General features: G+C 45.3%; 1 protein-coding gene and 1 pseudogene across 7 annotated transcripts in view; both read left to right on the top strand.

Moving 5' to 3' along the window:
- Positions 1 to 14,792, top strand: part of LOC311589016 (uncharacterized protein) — a 130,712-nt gene that overhangs the window by 75,202 nt on the left and 40,718 nt on the right. The gene's annotated exons all lie outside the window — the stretch shown is intronic.
- On the top strand, positions 5,833 to 7,118 carry LOC311589107 (large ribosomal subunit protein uL13-like; annotated as a pseudogene). Its single transcript has 2 exons — positions 5,833 to 5,913; positions 6,627 to 7,118. The product of its transcript is annotated as a large ribosomal subunit protein uL13-like (transcript).

Raw genomic sequence — 14,792 nt, 5'->3', positions numbered from 1 at the left:
TCTTCTCGAAATCCCTATGTGGATCAGGCTGGCCTCAAATTCACAGAGATCCTCCTGCCTCTCTGAAAACCAAAAAAAAAAAAAAAAAAAAGGAAGAAGAAAAAGAAGAAGAAGAAGAAAAAGAAAGAAAGAAAGAAAGAAAGAAAGAAAGAAAGAAAGAAAGAAACCAATCCACACAACCCACACCATGGTGTGGTAACACAAGTCTTTAATCCCAGATCTTGAGAGGCCAGGCTGGTCCACTGATATGAATTAAGGCCAGCCTGCTCTACAAAGTGATTAGGGTTTCTCTGTGTAGCTTTGGCTGCCCTGTACTCACTTTGTACACCAGACTGGCTTCAAATTCACAGCAATCTGCCTGCACACACCTCCCAATGCTGGGATTAAGTCGGAGTTAGCCAGATTGCTATGAGTTCGAGCCCAGGCTGGTCTACAAAGTGAGTCTAGTACAAGAGAACCCCTGTCTCCAAAAACTGAAACACACAAACAAACAAACAAACAAAATAAAACAAAACCAATCAAGTGCTGGGTGTGGTAACACAGGTCTTTAATCCCAGAACTCCGGATTTAAGCAGGGTTTCTCCACAAAGACTGGGCAGTTCTGGAACTCTCTATGTAGACCAGGCTGGCCTCAAATTCACAGAGATCCTCCTGCCTCTGTACTAGGATGAAAGGCATGGGTTGGGGGATAGAGCAGAACTGGCCCAAGTCACTGCGTCTACACAGGTCTACGACCCCTTTTTCCTATTAACAGTCTTTCTCCCCTTCCCTTGGTTGGGGGGTTAGAAATGAGGCTGAAGTCTTTAAGAACCCTAAAGAAAGTACATTGTGAAAAATCTAGCCTACAAAATTCAAGCTGCCTCTGTTATTCGCCATATTGACCTGCACCTCACAACTGATCCTGGAAATCAATAGCTCCAGCCCTATCTTGTTGTTCTATGGCTGTAACGTCCTCTTTATGCCATGTTCACCATTGTAACTGAGGACCAGCTTCAACTGTTGCTGTTACCAAATCTTTCCAGTCTTGGGAGATGATTCTGTTCTGAGTTGTGCATGAATTTAGCATCTGTTCATATACATGCATGCATACAAGACAAAGCATGCAAAACGGTTCAATTTTGGTAAATGGAATGGGTCGAGAAATTTGTCCATTTCCCTTCAATTTTCAAATTTGGTGGCATAAATGTCTTTGAAGTAGGTTCTTACGATTCTTTGTATTTCTTCGGTGTCTGTTGTTATGTCTCCCTTTTCATTTCTGATTTTGTTAATTTGGATAGCGTTTCTTTGTCTTTTAGTTAGATTGGCTAACGGTTTGTCTATCTTGTTAATTTTCTCAAAGAACCAGCTCTTAGTTTTGTTGATTCTTTGGATTGTTCTCTTTGTTTCTAATTTATTGATTTCAGCTCTGAGTTTGATTATTTCCAGGTGTCTACTCCTCTTGGGTATTTCTGCTTCTTTTTTTCTAGGGCTTCTAGATATGTTGTTAAGTTGTTTATGTGGGATGATTCCATTTTCTTTTTAAAGGCACTTAGTGCTATGAATTTTCCTCTTAGCACTGCTTTCAATGTGTCCCACAAATTTGAGTATGTTGTTCCATCATTTTCATTGAATTTCAGAAAGTCTTTTATTTCTTCCCTTATTTCTTCCGTGACCCATGTGTCATTAAGTAGAAAGTTGTTTAGTTTCCACGTGTTGGTATGCTTTTTGTTATTTCTATTGTTGTTGAAGTCCAGCCTTAGACCATGGTGATCTGATAAGATACAAGGTATTATTTCAATCTTCTTGTATCTGTTGAGGTTTGCTTCGTGACCAACTATGTGATCAATTTTAGAGAACGTTCCATGGGGTGCTGAGAAAAAGGTATACTCCTTTGCATTTGGGTGGAAAGCTCTGTAGATATCTGTTAGATCCATTTGATTCATGACATTGGTTAATGAGGTTATTTCCCAGCTTAGTTTTGAAATCAAAGTCCTATCCTTGAGTGAAAGTGGGGTGTTGAAGTCTCCCACTATTAATGTGTGGGTATCGATGAATGGGGCAAGCTTTGTTAATAACTCTTTTACAAATGTGGGAGCCCTTGTATTCGGAGCATAGATGTTCAAAATCGTGATGTCTTCCTGGTTGACTTTACCTTTGACAAGTATGAAGTGTCCATCCTTGTCTCTTTTGACTAATTTTGGTTGAAAGTCTATTTTATTAGATATTAGAATGGCTACCCCAGCTTGTTTCTTGTGACCATTTGCTTGGAATATTTTTCCCCAACCTTTTACTCTGAGGCAATGTCTGTCCTTGTGGTTGAGATGTGTTTCTTGAATGCAAAAGAATGTTGGGTCGTGTTTATGCATCCACTCTGTTAGTCTGTGTCTTTTTATTGGAGAGTTGAGACCATTGACGTTGAGAGATATTAATGACCAGTGATTGGTAAGTCCCTTCATTTTTGGTATTTGTAACAATCGAGTTTTTGTGAAGTTGTGATTTTGCAATGGTGTAGTTATTTATTTCTTATGTATTTTTGGTTGTAGTTTGACCAGTTGAGGTGGAGTTTTCCTTCTAGTAACTTTTGTAAAGCCGGATTTGTTGCTAGGTACTGTGTGAATTTGTTTTTGTCATGGAATATCTTGTCTTCACCTCCAATGGTTATTGATAATTTTGCTGGATATAGTAGTCTTGCCTGGTATCTGTGTTCTCTTAGGGTTTGCAGAACCTCTGTCCAGGCCCTTCTGGCTTTCATGGTCTCTGCTGAGAAGTCAAGAGTAATTCTGATAGGTTTGCCTTCATATGTTACTTGTCCTTTTTCTCTTGCCACTTTTAATATTTTTTCCTTGTTCTGTATATTTTGTGTTGTTATTATTATGTGGCGGGAAGATTTTCTTTTTGGATCTATTCTATTTGGTGTTCTGTAGGCCTCTTGTATGCTCGTATGCATCTCCTTCTTCAAATTGGGGAAATTTTCTTCTATTATTCGATTAAAGATATTTTCTGGGCTGTGGAGTCGGTTGCCTTCTCTTTCCTCTATCCCTATTATTCTCAAGTTTCGTCTTTTCATGTTGTCTTTTATTTCTGAACGCTTTGTGTCAGGAACTTTTCAGATTTAGCATTATCCTGGATGGTTGTTTCCAATTGTCTGATTGTATCTTCAAGTCCTGATATTCGTTCTTCCATTTCCTGCAATCTGTTAGATAAGGCCACCTCTGAGATGTTTGCTTTCTTTTCTGATGCTTCTCGATCACTTTTTTCTTCCGTGTGTTCTTTTATGATAGCTTCCATTTTTATCTTCAGGTCTTGAACTGTTTTAATAATTTCCTTCATCTGGTTATTTGTGTTTTTCTGAAATTCTTCAAATGCCTCTTTATATGACTCTTTTAAGTCATCAGCTCTCTTGTTTGCTTCCTCCTGCATTTGCTTACAGATTTTATTTGTTTCTTCCATTATCATCTTACTTACTAAGGATTTGAGGTGGTTTTCATGTATATCCATTGTTGTTGGGTTCTCCAGGTTGTTTTCATTAGGATTGCTGGGATCTGGAGATGTCATCCTGTTTTGGTTTTTGTTAGCATTCTTTCGTTGTCCCCTTGTCATTTTGGTGACTCTAATGTTGGGAGGTGGTTTGTAGTGACCTTCCCTGTTTGGGAGTGGATAGTTGATGTCTGATTATAGGTAGGGTGCCCTTACCTGTGGGGAACAGGGAGTACTTCCCTGGACCAGGCTGGTGATTCAGATTCTACTCCTGGAGATTTTTCTCAACACCTTAGGCTCCAGGCTGAGTCATGCAAAGTAGGTTTCTGTTTGGGCCTTTTCCCCTTACTGCTGTATCTCAAGTCAGCAGTATTGGGATCTAGAGTAAGGTCAGCACACAAGCTCTCTGGATGTATAGGTTGATCCCAGCTGTCTGTCTTTCCTGTTGCTTTGTAGCCAAGACCCAGGTGGATCAGATCTTCTGGGTTGTAGCTGTCTTTTAGCTCTGCCTCTACACTCTGAGGGAGTGTCCAGCCTTTCCCATGAATTTGGGAGTTCTTGCTGGGTCTGCAGGAGCTGACACAGCTAGGATCTGCCTGTTGGAGATTACAGGATCTGTGCCTGGTGGGCCTGAAACCGTGTGGTTTCAGGCCACTGGCAGTATCTGAGGAGGTAGCACTTTCCATGCCCTTGTATGCCAGGACACTCCCAGCTTGCTATAGATTAGTAGTTATACCCTGCACGCATGAGCTCGCATGAGCTCCCTGTATCTTGGGACCCAGCTAGGTTCCGTTGTGCGGGGAGTGCCCAGTCAGAGTCAGCAGCTCGTCCCCGTGGGTGGCGACAAAGGTGGCTTAGACCGCTCCCAGACTCTTTAAGGCAGCAGTTATTCCCTGCCAGCAAGACCCACAGCTCCGGATGACGTGGGCGGTCCTAACGAGGGCGCGCAAGAATGACCCCTGCTAGTTCTGTTGTTCGGGGAGTGCCCAGTCAGAGCCAGCAGCTTGTCCCTGCGGCTGGCGACAAATCTTCTGTATTTTCCCTTTCTGCCAGAGAAAGGCAGAGTGTGACACCTTAGGGCAGCAGTTATTCCCTGCCAGCAAGACCCGCGGCTCCCGATAACCTGGGTGGATCTGTCGCGGGCCCACAGAGATGGACCCAGTTAGTTCAGTTGTTTGGGGAGTGCGGGTCAGTGCCGGCAGCCCGGACACGCAGCTGGCGCCAATGGCGTTCAGAGCGCTGGCGGGAATCTCCTGCCAGAATACTGCCAGTTCCCTTTAGGGCAGAAGTTAGTCCCTGCAAGCATGACCCGCGGCTCCCTATAACGTGGGTGGACCCACTGGGCTGTGGGGGCAGACCACGCCGGTTTCTAACTGCCCCAGTTTGCAGGGTCAATCCTTTGTGTCTGGCTTCAGCTTGAGCGCAGGACGCAGACGCGGTCCGTGAGCTATATGCCAGTTCTAGTTGTTTTTGGTGAGACTCGCCACCTGTGTTTCCACCAGGGTTAGGCAGGTGCCCTCTGCAGTTTGGCGTGGTGTGGATGTAGAGGTTCAATGGTAGTTTCACTCTATTCGCTGAGACTCCTCAGGCTTGGGGCTCCGGAAAATCTCCTCCCCAAATGGCGAATTTGGGTTTTATGTGCTGGCTACAGCTTGATTGTGGATTCTGTTTCAGAGTTTGGGGAGTGCGTTTAGCCCTCAGGGCTGTTGCTTGTCCTGGGGTTGGACCCCCTGGTGGTCTGCGGAGTTTGGGGCCCCACTCACCTACAGTTCTCAAAATCCAGCAGTCTGTGGTCCCATTCAAGTCCCTGGTCTCCTCGGAGAAGATCAGCTATGGTGCCTACTGATCGATGCCATCTTGGAATCCAAGACATCAATTTTTAAAAAAGATTTATTTATTTATAATTTATACAGTATTCTGCCCAAATGTGCATCTGCACACCAGAAGAGGGCACCAGATCTCATTGTAGATATTGTGAGCCACCATGTGGTTGCTGGGAATTGAACTCAAGGCCTGTGAATGAACAGCCAGTGCTCTTAACTTCTGAGCCCAGCCCAGCCCAGAAGACATCTTTTAAGACCAAACTATGTATCCTTCCTTCTCTGGTGGCTGGAGATTCGAGGGTATAGTGTTAGGAACCATGGGATGGATGGTCTCCACCCTGCTGTTGACCTCTCTGAGTGATCCTGCACTGGGAGGTAGTTCTGAGTGCCTGGTTTTTGGACCGGGATCAGGGGAGGTATTCCAAGGGGAATGTTAGGGGATGGGGACCCCTGCTTCCTGTAGCCTGTTCATGTGTTTAGCAATCCCCTACCTGGCTTCCTGGACCATAGATGTTGTTTGACCAGTGACTGAATAGTGATTGGCACTCTGTAGATGGCCAAACTTGGTGGGTTATTCTCGGCCCAGACCGTTGTGAATTCTGCATTTGCCTCGAAGTTTGAGCGTCATTTTCAGGTGCTGGACTTGGTTAGAAGAGGTGTCCCTCCAACACGGAGCAGGTCACAAGAGTATGGGTTAGGAGTTGAGTAGAACTCAAAGCAAAATGAGTAGTGGCCTCCCCAAAGGCTTCTCCTGCCACACTTGTGATAAATCTCTCCCAAGATGGGACGGAGGCAGTCTGTCATGAATAAGAAAGAGTGGATCAGCTAGAGGTGGTGACGCACACCTTTAATCCAGGCACTTGGGAGCCAGAGGCAGGAGGCTCTCTTTGAGTTCGAGGCCACCTTGGTCTATAGAGCAAGTTCAGGACAGCTAAGGAAGGCTACACAGAGAAACCCTGTCTTGAAAAAAAATAGGAGGAGTGGATCACAGTAGGGTATCTCAAGTCCACCATCGAGAGGTCTCCAAGTTGAGTTGGCAGTGGTCATAGCAGCTCTGTCAGGATTGAATGGGCCACTCCTGTGTCAGCCAGAAATTTAACAGACTTGCCCCCTACTTTTAATGTTGCCCTGGGCTCCTGAGAGCTGAGTGGAATAGAGCCCTGGCCTTGTTAGTTCTCACCCCAATGAAGGTTAGGAGCCAGGCATGGTGGCCCACACCTTTAATCTCAGCACTGGAGAGGCAGAGGCAGGCAGATGTCTGTGGGTTTGAGGACAACCTGGTCTACAGGGCAAGTGCAGGTCCAGGTCAGCCAAGGCCACACAGAGAAACCTGTCTCGGAGGCACAGGTTCTAGGGCTGGAAGATGGAGGCCATCTTCTGGGCCAGGCATTGTGGCCAAGCAAGTACTATTGGGCCGAAAGGTGGTGGTTGTATGCTGCGATGGCATCACCGTTTCTAGAAATTTCTACAGAAACAAGTTAAAGTATTTGGCCTTTCTCCAGAAGCGGATGAACACCAACTCCTCTCCAGACCCTTACCACTTCCCAGCCCTGAGCTGCATTTTTTTTGGCTGCCTCACAGACCAAGAGAGGCCAGGCTGCCCTGGAACGCCTCAAGGTGTTTGATGGGATCCCTTTATCCTATGACAAGAAAAAGTGGGTGGTGATTCCTGCCGCCCTCAAGGTCGTGCAGCTGAGGCCTGCTGGAAAGTTTGCTTACTTGGGTCCTATGGCTTGTGAGTGTAGGTGGAAGTGCCAAGCAGAGACAGCAGAAAAGAATGGGAAGCAGAAAATCGACAAGTTCACAGGGGTCCTCAAGACCAACGGACCCCTGATGTGAGCCCAACACAGACTGTGTCTCATGCCCTCCTGGCTGGCACTTCCTCCACCACCAAATAACTAAAATCCGTATCTCAGGGTCACAGTGACAGGTGGTAAGACACAGCTGCAGGGAAACTTAAGCACAGCTGCAGGAAAGTGCCCCTAGCCTGAGTCACGAGACCACACTCCTTTCTGCCCCAGAGATAAGAAGGCCAGATCAAAGGGCCTTGCCCGGCCTCACTTTTGCTTTGTGGAGGTGAACAAAGAAGATCAAAAGAAAGTTGGAGCCGAGGTGCCCGATCACCTTAGGACACTAGACCCTCTTATGTATCTTGTTTTTGTTTGTTTGCTTGTTTGTTTGTTTTTTGTTTGTTTGTTTTTTCGAGACAGGGTCTCTCTGTGTAGCCTTGGCTGTCCTGGACTCACTTTGTAGACCAGGCTGGCCTCGAACTCACAGTGACCCGCCTGCCTCTGCTTCCCAAATGCTGGGATTAAAGGCGAGCACCACCACACCCGGCAAACCCCCTTACGTATCTTTATCCATAAGTACTTGCCAAGCTGGGAACCCCCTCCCCTACTGTGGGAATGCTGGGAGAGAAAAGGACCTAAAGAAAAACCCCTCAAACCAGAGCACAGGGTCGCCACCAGATATCACAGCCCAGCTTGAGTCTTAATAAAGACCCTTTGTGCTCTTACATGGGTTTGCCTCCTGGGGATTCTTGGGAGTACTCTAAACCGGCATATTACAGGGAAGTGGGGACGAAAGGTGCCTTAGTCATTGCTCCCTTAGGTAGAGGATACTTTTTTTGTTTGTTTCTTTGTTTGTTTGTTTTTGTTTTTCGAGGCAGGGTTTCTAGGTATATTTAGCCTTGGCTCTCTTGGACTCGTTTTATAAACCAGGATGGCCTCGAACTCACAGCGACCCATCTACCTCTGCCTCCACCTCCCAAGTGCTGGGATTAAAAGCCTGGCTATTTTTTTTTTTTTTTGGTAGCAGATACATTTAGACAGCTCTTGTTCGGTTTTATTAAAGTGGATTTACTTAGGCTGCAGTGTTTAAAATGAAAAGAACAGGAGGGCTGCCCTGCCCACCTGCCCCAACACCATATTCTACAGGTGTGAGAACAGGGGCTGCACACCTGACCTGGGATGACACGGCCAAGCACGTGGGCTGCCTCTGCTCCTTCCCTACTGCTGGAGGGTTCTGTGTGATAATAAGTTATTTGACTGTTAAAGACGGGGAGTCCTTTTCCCCTCTTCGGATTTGGGCATATCCCATACCCCCATGTCCTTTCTGCTTGCACCGAGCGCATTGGTTCCTCTCTAAGCTCCCACCCCAAGTGTTTCTGGCTCCCTGCTGTGTGATTTCTCTTATGGGGTCTCGTTGAGGCTGCCCCTACTGCTCTGGCCAATCAATCTTTTCTTTTGTTTTTCTACAGAGTCATGGTTATCATAAACCTTCTGAGCAATCTCCAACAGCTGAGACCTATTCACACCCTCTGACACTTTAACTTCTTATGCTTCTTTCTAACATCTGAAGCTAATGGCATAACAAAAGCAATATTAGTTCCTCACTGTTTTTTGTCTTGTTTTGTTGGGTTTGATGGGTCTATTGAGTAAACACTGGGTAAGGTTCCCAGAGGTGCTCCAAGAACAAAGCAGGCAATTCTTTTTTTTTTCTTTTGATTTTTCAAGACAGGGTTTCTCTGTGTAGCCTTGACTATCTTGGACTCGCTTTGTAGGCCAGGCTGGCCTCGAGCTCACAGTGATCCGCCTGCCTCTGCATCCGCGTGCTGGGATTAAAGGTGTGCACCACCACGCCTGGTTGAAGTACTTTTTTTTTTAACTTATTTTTATTGTATGTACATTGGTGGGTTTTTATTTTGTTGTTGTTGTTGTTGTTGTTGCTGTTGTTGTTTTTTGCCTGCATGTATATCTGTGTGAGGGTGCTGTATCCCCTAGAACTGGAGTTACAGACAGTTGTGAACTGCCGGGTGGGTGCTGAGATTTGAACCCAGGTCCTCTGGAAGAGCAGTAGGTGCTCATACCCTCTGAGCCATTTCTCCAGCCCTGTCCCTGAAGTACTTTAACATACACTTTAACAGTGTCGTAGGTCCGTTCACTCCCTTCCTATCGCAGCTCCCTTTCCTCCAGCAAACAAAAGTGACAAAAATACACAAGAGAGGCACAGACCAGACAGGCAGCAATGAACACAGCCACGGATGGCAGCAGCACAGGCTTAAACCAGGGGATCCATGCGCATCCCAGACACTAGAAATGCATCCAGCCTTTCCTGAGTGTCTTGCGTGAAAGATGCCAGGAACAGACTCACCTCCTATGAAGGTTTGAATAGGTATGACCCCATAGACTCACGTGCTTGAGCGCTTGTCCATGGGCGGCAGACACACTATTAGGCGGTGTGGCCTTGGTGGAATAGGAAGTGTGACACTGTGATAACTGGCTTTGAAGTCTCCTGTGCTCAAGCTATGCCCAGTAAATCACGCAGTCCCCTTGTGCTGCATCCAGATCAAGACGTAAAACTGTCAACTCTTCGTCCAGCACCATGTCTTCTCGCCTCCCGGTCCTCCTTCTCTCTCACTCCTCCCCTATCCCTCAATAAAGGGGAGCTCCCTTTCCCATGTACCCCATCTCATCAAGACTGAGCATGTCTTCTTCCCCTGTGGCCTGGTGAGGCACTGTCCCCAGAGGGAGGTGACCAAAAAGCTGGGAACAAAATCCATGTCAGAGACAGCAAATGTTTTTCTTTATAAGGGTTGACTTGGTCATGGTGTCTCCTCACAGCAATAAAACCCTAATTATGGCAATGGGACATGCCTATAATTCCAGCACTTGGAAGACATAGGAGTAAGATCTCTCTGAGTTCAAGGCCAGTTTGATCTACGTAATGAGTTCCAGTACAACCAGGGCTACACAGTGAGAACCTGTCACACAAAAATTAATAAACAAACAAACAAACAAAAAAGTAAGAATAATGTATTTGTTGTTTTAATGTCCTTATTTGAGATGCATCTTGGAAGACATACATTAGCTCTGAGTAGGTAGTTTGGGTTTAATCAGTTGTATTATAGTTTCTTGGACTCAGCAGGAGTGACAAAGCAGGCCATAGTGTCAGTGGCTTCTTTCTCTTATCATACATATCCTTTAATCTTTTTCATATTAACATGATGTTGCAGCCAGGTGGTGGTGGCGAACCCCTTGGATCCCAGTACTTGGGAGGCAGAGGCAGGCGGATCCCTGTTAGTTCGAGGCCAGCCTGGTCTACATAGAGTGGGCTCCAGGACAGCCAGGGCTACCCAGAGAAACCTGTCTCGAAAATCCAAACAACAACAACAACAACAACAACAACAATCTGTTGCATTTTCTCCTCTAAAATGTTATCCGGTATTATAAAGAGTGTATGAAGGTTGGAGATCCATTTTCTAAGGCTTTATCAAGTGGGATCAGATCATAGAGCCTGCCTACGAGCCATCAAGTCCCTAGCAGCCAGGGGCCGGGGATAGCTCAGTTGGTAGAGTGCCTGTCTAGTATACGTGGAGCCCTAAGTCTGATCCCTAGCACCCCATAGCTGGCTGTAGTGGCACTCACCTGTAGCCCTTGTACTTAAGGGGACAGGTTGGATGACCCCGGTAACTCAAGGTCATCTTCAGCTATAGTTAGAAGGCAAACCTGGGATACCTGAGGCCCTGGCTCAAAACAGAGCACTCTGTACCTGCCTAAGCCAAAAAGGACACTAAGGCACCCAGATTTGATAGTAATCTGGAAACAAAACAAAACAAAAACCAGACAAGATCTTTCAACCTGACACGTCAAGCTGTATAAACAAATAAATCACTGTAGGATCTCCTCATAGACTTTCCATTAAAAATTCGTTTGAGGTGGGGCAATCTTAGATTGCATTTATTTATTTATTTATTTATTTTTGGTTTTTTGAGACAGGGCTTCTCTGTAGCCTTGGCTGTTCTGGACTCACTTTGTAGACCAGGCTGGCCTCAAACTCACAGCGATCCACCTGCCTCTGCCTCCCAAGTGCTGGGATTAAAGGCGTGCACCACCACGCCCGACTTATTTGTTTACTTTTAAGGATTTATTTATTTATTATTTATGCAGTGTTCTGCCTGCAGGCCAGAAGAGGACACCAGATCTCATTATAGATGGTTATAAGCCACCATGCAGTTTCTGGGGATTGAACTCAGGACCTTTGGAAAAGCAGACAGTGCTCTTAACGTCTGAGCCATCTCTCCAGCCCTGATTGCACTTTATTTTTTTGTTCATTTATTTTGTATGTGTTCGTGTGGGTACAGGTGTGCATGCATACATGAATGTAGATGTGTGGACTGACCTGCCTCTGCTTCACCACCACGCTCACCCCACTTTGTTTTGTGAAACAGATTTTCTGATTGACCTGGATCTCATAGATGAAGCTAGGCTGTCTGAATACTGAGTCCCCGGAACCCCTGTGTCTCTGTCGCCCCCTACCCCCAGTATTTAGGTATATGAATTTGCTACCACTTCCAACTCTTTTTTGTGTGTGTGTTTTGTTTTTGTGTTTGTTTTGTTTTGTTTTGTTTTGAGACACGGTTTCTCTGTGTAGCCTTGGCCGCCCTGGACTCACTTTGTAGAGCAGGCTGGCCTCAGATTCACATCTATCAGCCTGCCTCTGCCTTCCAAGTGATGGGCTCAAAGGCATGTGACAATACACTCAGCTTCCCCCCTCCCAGCTCCTGGAATTTTTCTGAGGGTTCTGGGAATTGAACTCAGATCCTCCTGCTTGTATGGTAACACTTTTCCAACTGAGAAATCTCCTGGCTCTATTTTCTGAGATTAAATTTTGGATTTGTTTTTGTTTTGTTTTGTTTTGTTTGGTTTGGTTTTTTGTTTTGTTTTGCTTTTAGTTTTCCAAGACAGGGTTTTTGTGTGTAGCCTTGGCTGTGCTGGACTTACTTTGTAGACCAGGCTGGTCTTGAACTCACAGAGATCCACCTGCCTCTGCCTCCTGAGTACTAGGATTAAAGGTGTGTGCCACCACGGTGAATGTTTCTTTTGATAGACAGAAACTTTTATTTTTTTCTTCCTTTAAGATTTATTTATTAAGCTGGGCATGGGGGTGCATGGCTTTAATGCCAGCACCAAGGAGGCAGAGGCAGGCAGATCACCGTGAGTTCAAAGCCAGCTTGGTCTACAAAATGAGTCCAGGACAGCCAAGGCTACACAGAGAGTCCCTGTCTTGAAAAACAAATGGAGACAACAAAGCTTCCCTTTCAATAAAGTTCGCCTGGGCTCTTTATGGCATATAGAACAATTACACAAGGAATCAATAAATATATAGAGGACTTGACCAATAGGCATCTGGCTCTAATACATAAAGCATTACATCCATGGGAAATGGTGGCTCATAACTGTAATCCCAGCCTATGGGAATGGAGCCAAGAGGATCAGGCAGTCAGATCATTCTTGGTTATGTAGCAAGTTTGAGACACTTCTGGGTTATATGAGACCCTGCCTCAAACAAACAAGACAAATAAGTCATCATGTCCAATAGGAATGGAATACATATTCTTCTCAAGTGAATATAGAACATTGTCCAGGACAGGCCATATAGTAGACTTCCAAATAAGGTTCAAATAATTTAAACGTAAATAAAGGGCGGGTGGTGGTGGCACATGCTTGTAATCCCAGCACTTGGGAGGCAGACGCAGGCAGATCGCTGTGAGTTTGAGGCCAGCATGGTCCACAAAGCTAGTCCAGGACAGCCACAGCCAAGGCTACACAGAGAAACTCTGTTTCAAACAAACAAACAAACAAAGTAAATAAATAAAATCTTACAAAGTACATTATCTTTAAGTATAGGAATGAAGCTAGAAATTAATAACAAGGAAAAAGTAAGCCTTTTTTGAGACATGGTCTTATGTTTTGTTGTTTTTGAGACAGGGTTTCTCTGTGTTATCTTGGCTGTCCTAGACTCGCTTTGTAAACTAAGCTGACCTCAAACTCACAGGGATCCACCTGCCTCGGCCTCCTGAGTGCTGGGACTAAGAGACATGGTCTTATGTATACCAAAATAGCCTTAAACTTGCTATCATAGTTGAAGATGACCTGAGACTTCTGACTTTCTGTCTCCCTAGTACTGGGATTACAGATGTGCACCATCAAGCCTAGTGTATGCAGTGGTTAGGATCAGCCCCAGGGCTTGGCTAATGCACTCTGCCAACTGAACTACAGCCCCAGCCTAAACATCACATTTTAAACCAGTGAATCAAAGAAGTCACAGAAAAAAATTGAGATGAATAAAAATAAATACAATACATACAAAACTTGTGTGACACAATGAAATGCATTAAACACATTTTTCAGAGGGAAGCCAAAAGAGGCCCGGCTTAGTGGTGCATGCCTTTAATCCCAGTGCTGAGGAGGCAGATGCAGGTGGATCAATGTGAATTCCAGGCCAGCCTGGCTACAAAGGGAGTCCAAGACAGCCAAGGCTACACAGAGAAACCTTGTCTTGAAAAACAAAAACAAAAACAAAAACAAAAACAAAAACAAAAAGAAGGAAGCCAGGTAGTGGTCGCACATACCTTTAATTCAAGCACTCAGGAGGTAGAAGCAGGTAAATTCAAGGCCAACTTGATCTACAGAGTGAGTTCCAGGACAGCCAGGGTTACACAGAGAAAACCTGTCTTGAAAAAACAAAAACAAGAACAGCAGCAACAAAAAACCCCAAAACCCATTACCATGGATCTAATGTTGGCTATTCATGTCAACTTGAGTGTCAAGAATGGCTTCCCTGCCCTGTAAGCTCATCCCTGAGGAGCCTCAATGGCCAGACCCCGCTAGCCAGACTTCACTAACAGGTGTTTCCTAACAGGTGTTTCCTAGCAGGAGTTTTCCTAACAGGTGTTTCCTAACAAGTGTTTCCTAATAGCTGTCCCCAGCCCAGCCACAACCAGCCCTACAGAAAAAGCCCACCAATTTGTGAACTTGCCCTAAAATTAGGCCACAGAAATTGCTCCAATCCCAGACCACCCTAGAAAGCTCTGCCCCAAGGGGGGAAAACGTGCTTAAATTCTGTTCTATCCAGTTCTCTGCTGCTGCCCCATACCTGATCAGTGCCAGGCACTCTCCTGAAATTTTCCCTCCCAATAAGTCTCTTGTGTGAGGACTCACTTTGTAGACCAGGCAGGCCTCCAACTCACAGCGATCTGCTTCCCTCTGCCTCTTGAGTGGTTAGATTATACGCCTGCGCCACCCCACCCGGCTCATTGTTTTTTTTTTTTTTTGGTTTTGTTTTGTTTTTTTGTTTTGGCCTTTGGTTTTTCAAGACAGGGTTTTTCTGTGTAGCCTTAGCTGTCCTGGACTCACTTTGTACACCAGGCTGCTGGGAATTGAACTCAGGACCTCTGGAAGGGCAGGTGGCACTTTTAACCACTGAGCCATCTCTCCAGCCCCTGAGTGGCTTATTAAGTCATTATTAAAAAAAAACATTGAATTTTCTCAAAATCCTCTTTCTGTATCAATACTGATTACTATGTATCTACCTTCTGTTAATGTAGCATATTGCACTTTTTGTTTTTAAAGATGGGATGACTCTCAGTTGCCTTGGCTGTCTTGGAACAGTTAGTTGGCCTTAAACTCATAGAGATCCTCTGCTTCCATCTCTCAAGTGCTGTGACAAAAT

The sequence above is a fragment of the Acomys minous genome (assembly GCF_964271855.1).
Source record: "Acomys minous genome assembly, chromosome: 18".
Taxonomy (NCBI): Eukaryota; Metazoa; Chordata; class Mammalia; order Rodentia; family Muridae; genus Acomys; species Acomys minous.
The sequence above is the reverse complement of the archived record's forward strand: the minus strand, read 5'-3'. Positions and strand labels throughout refer to the sequence as shown.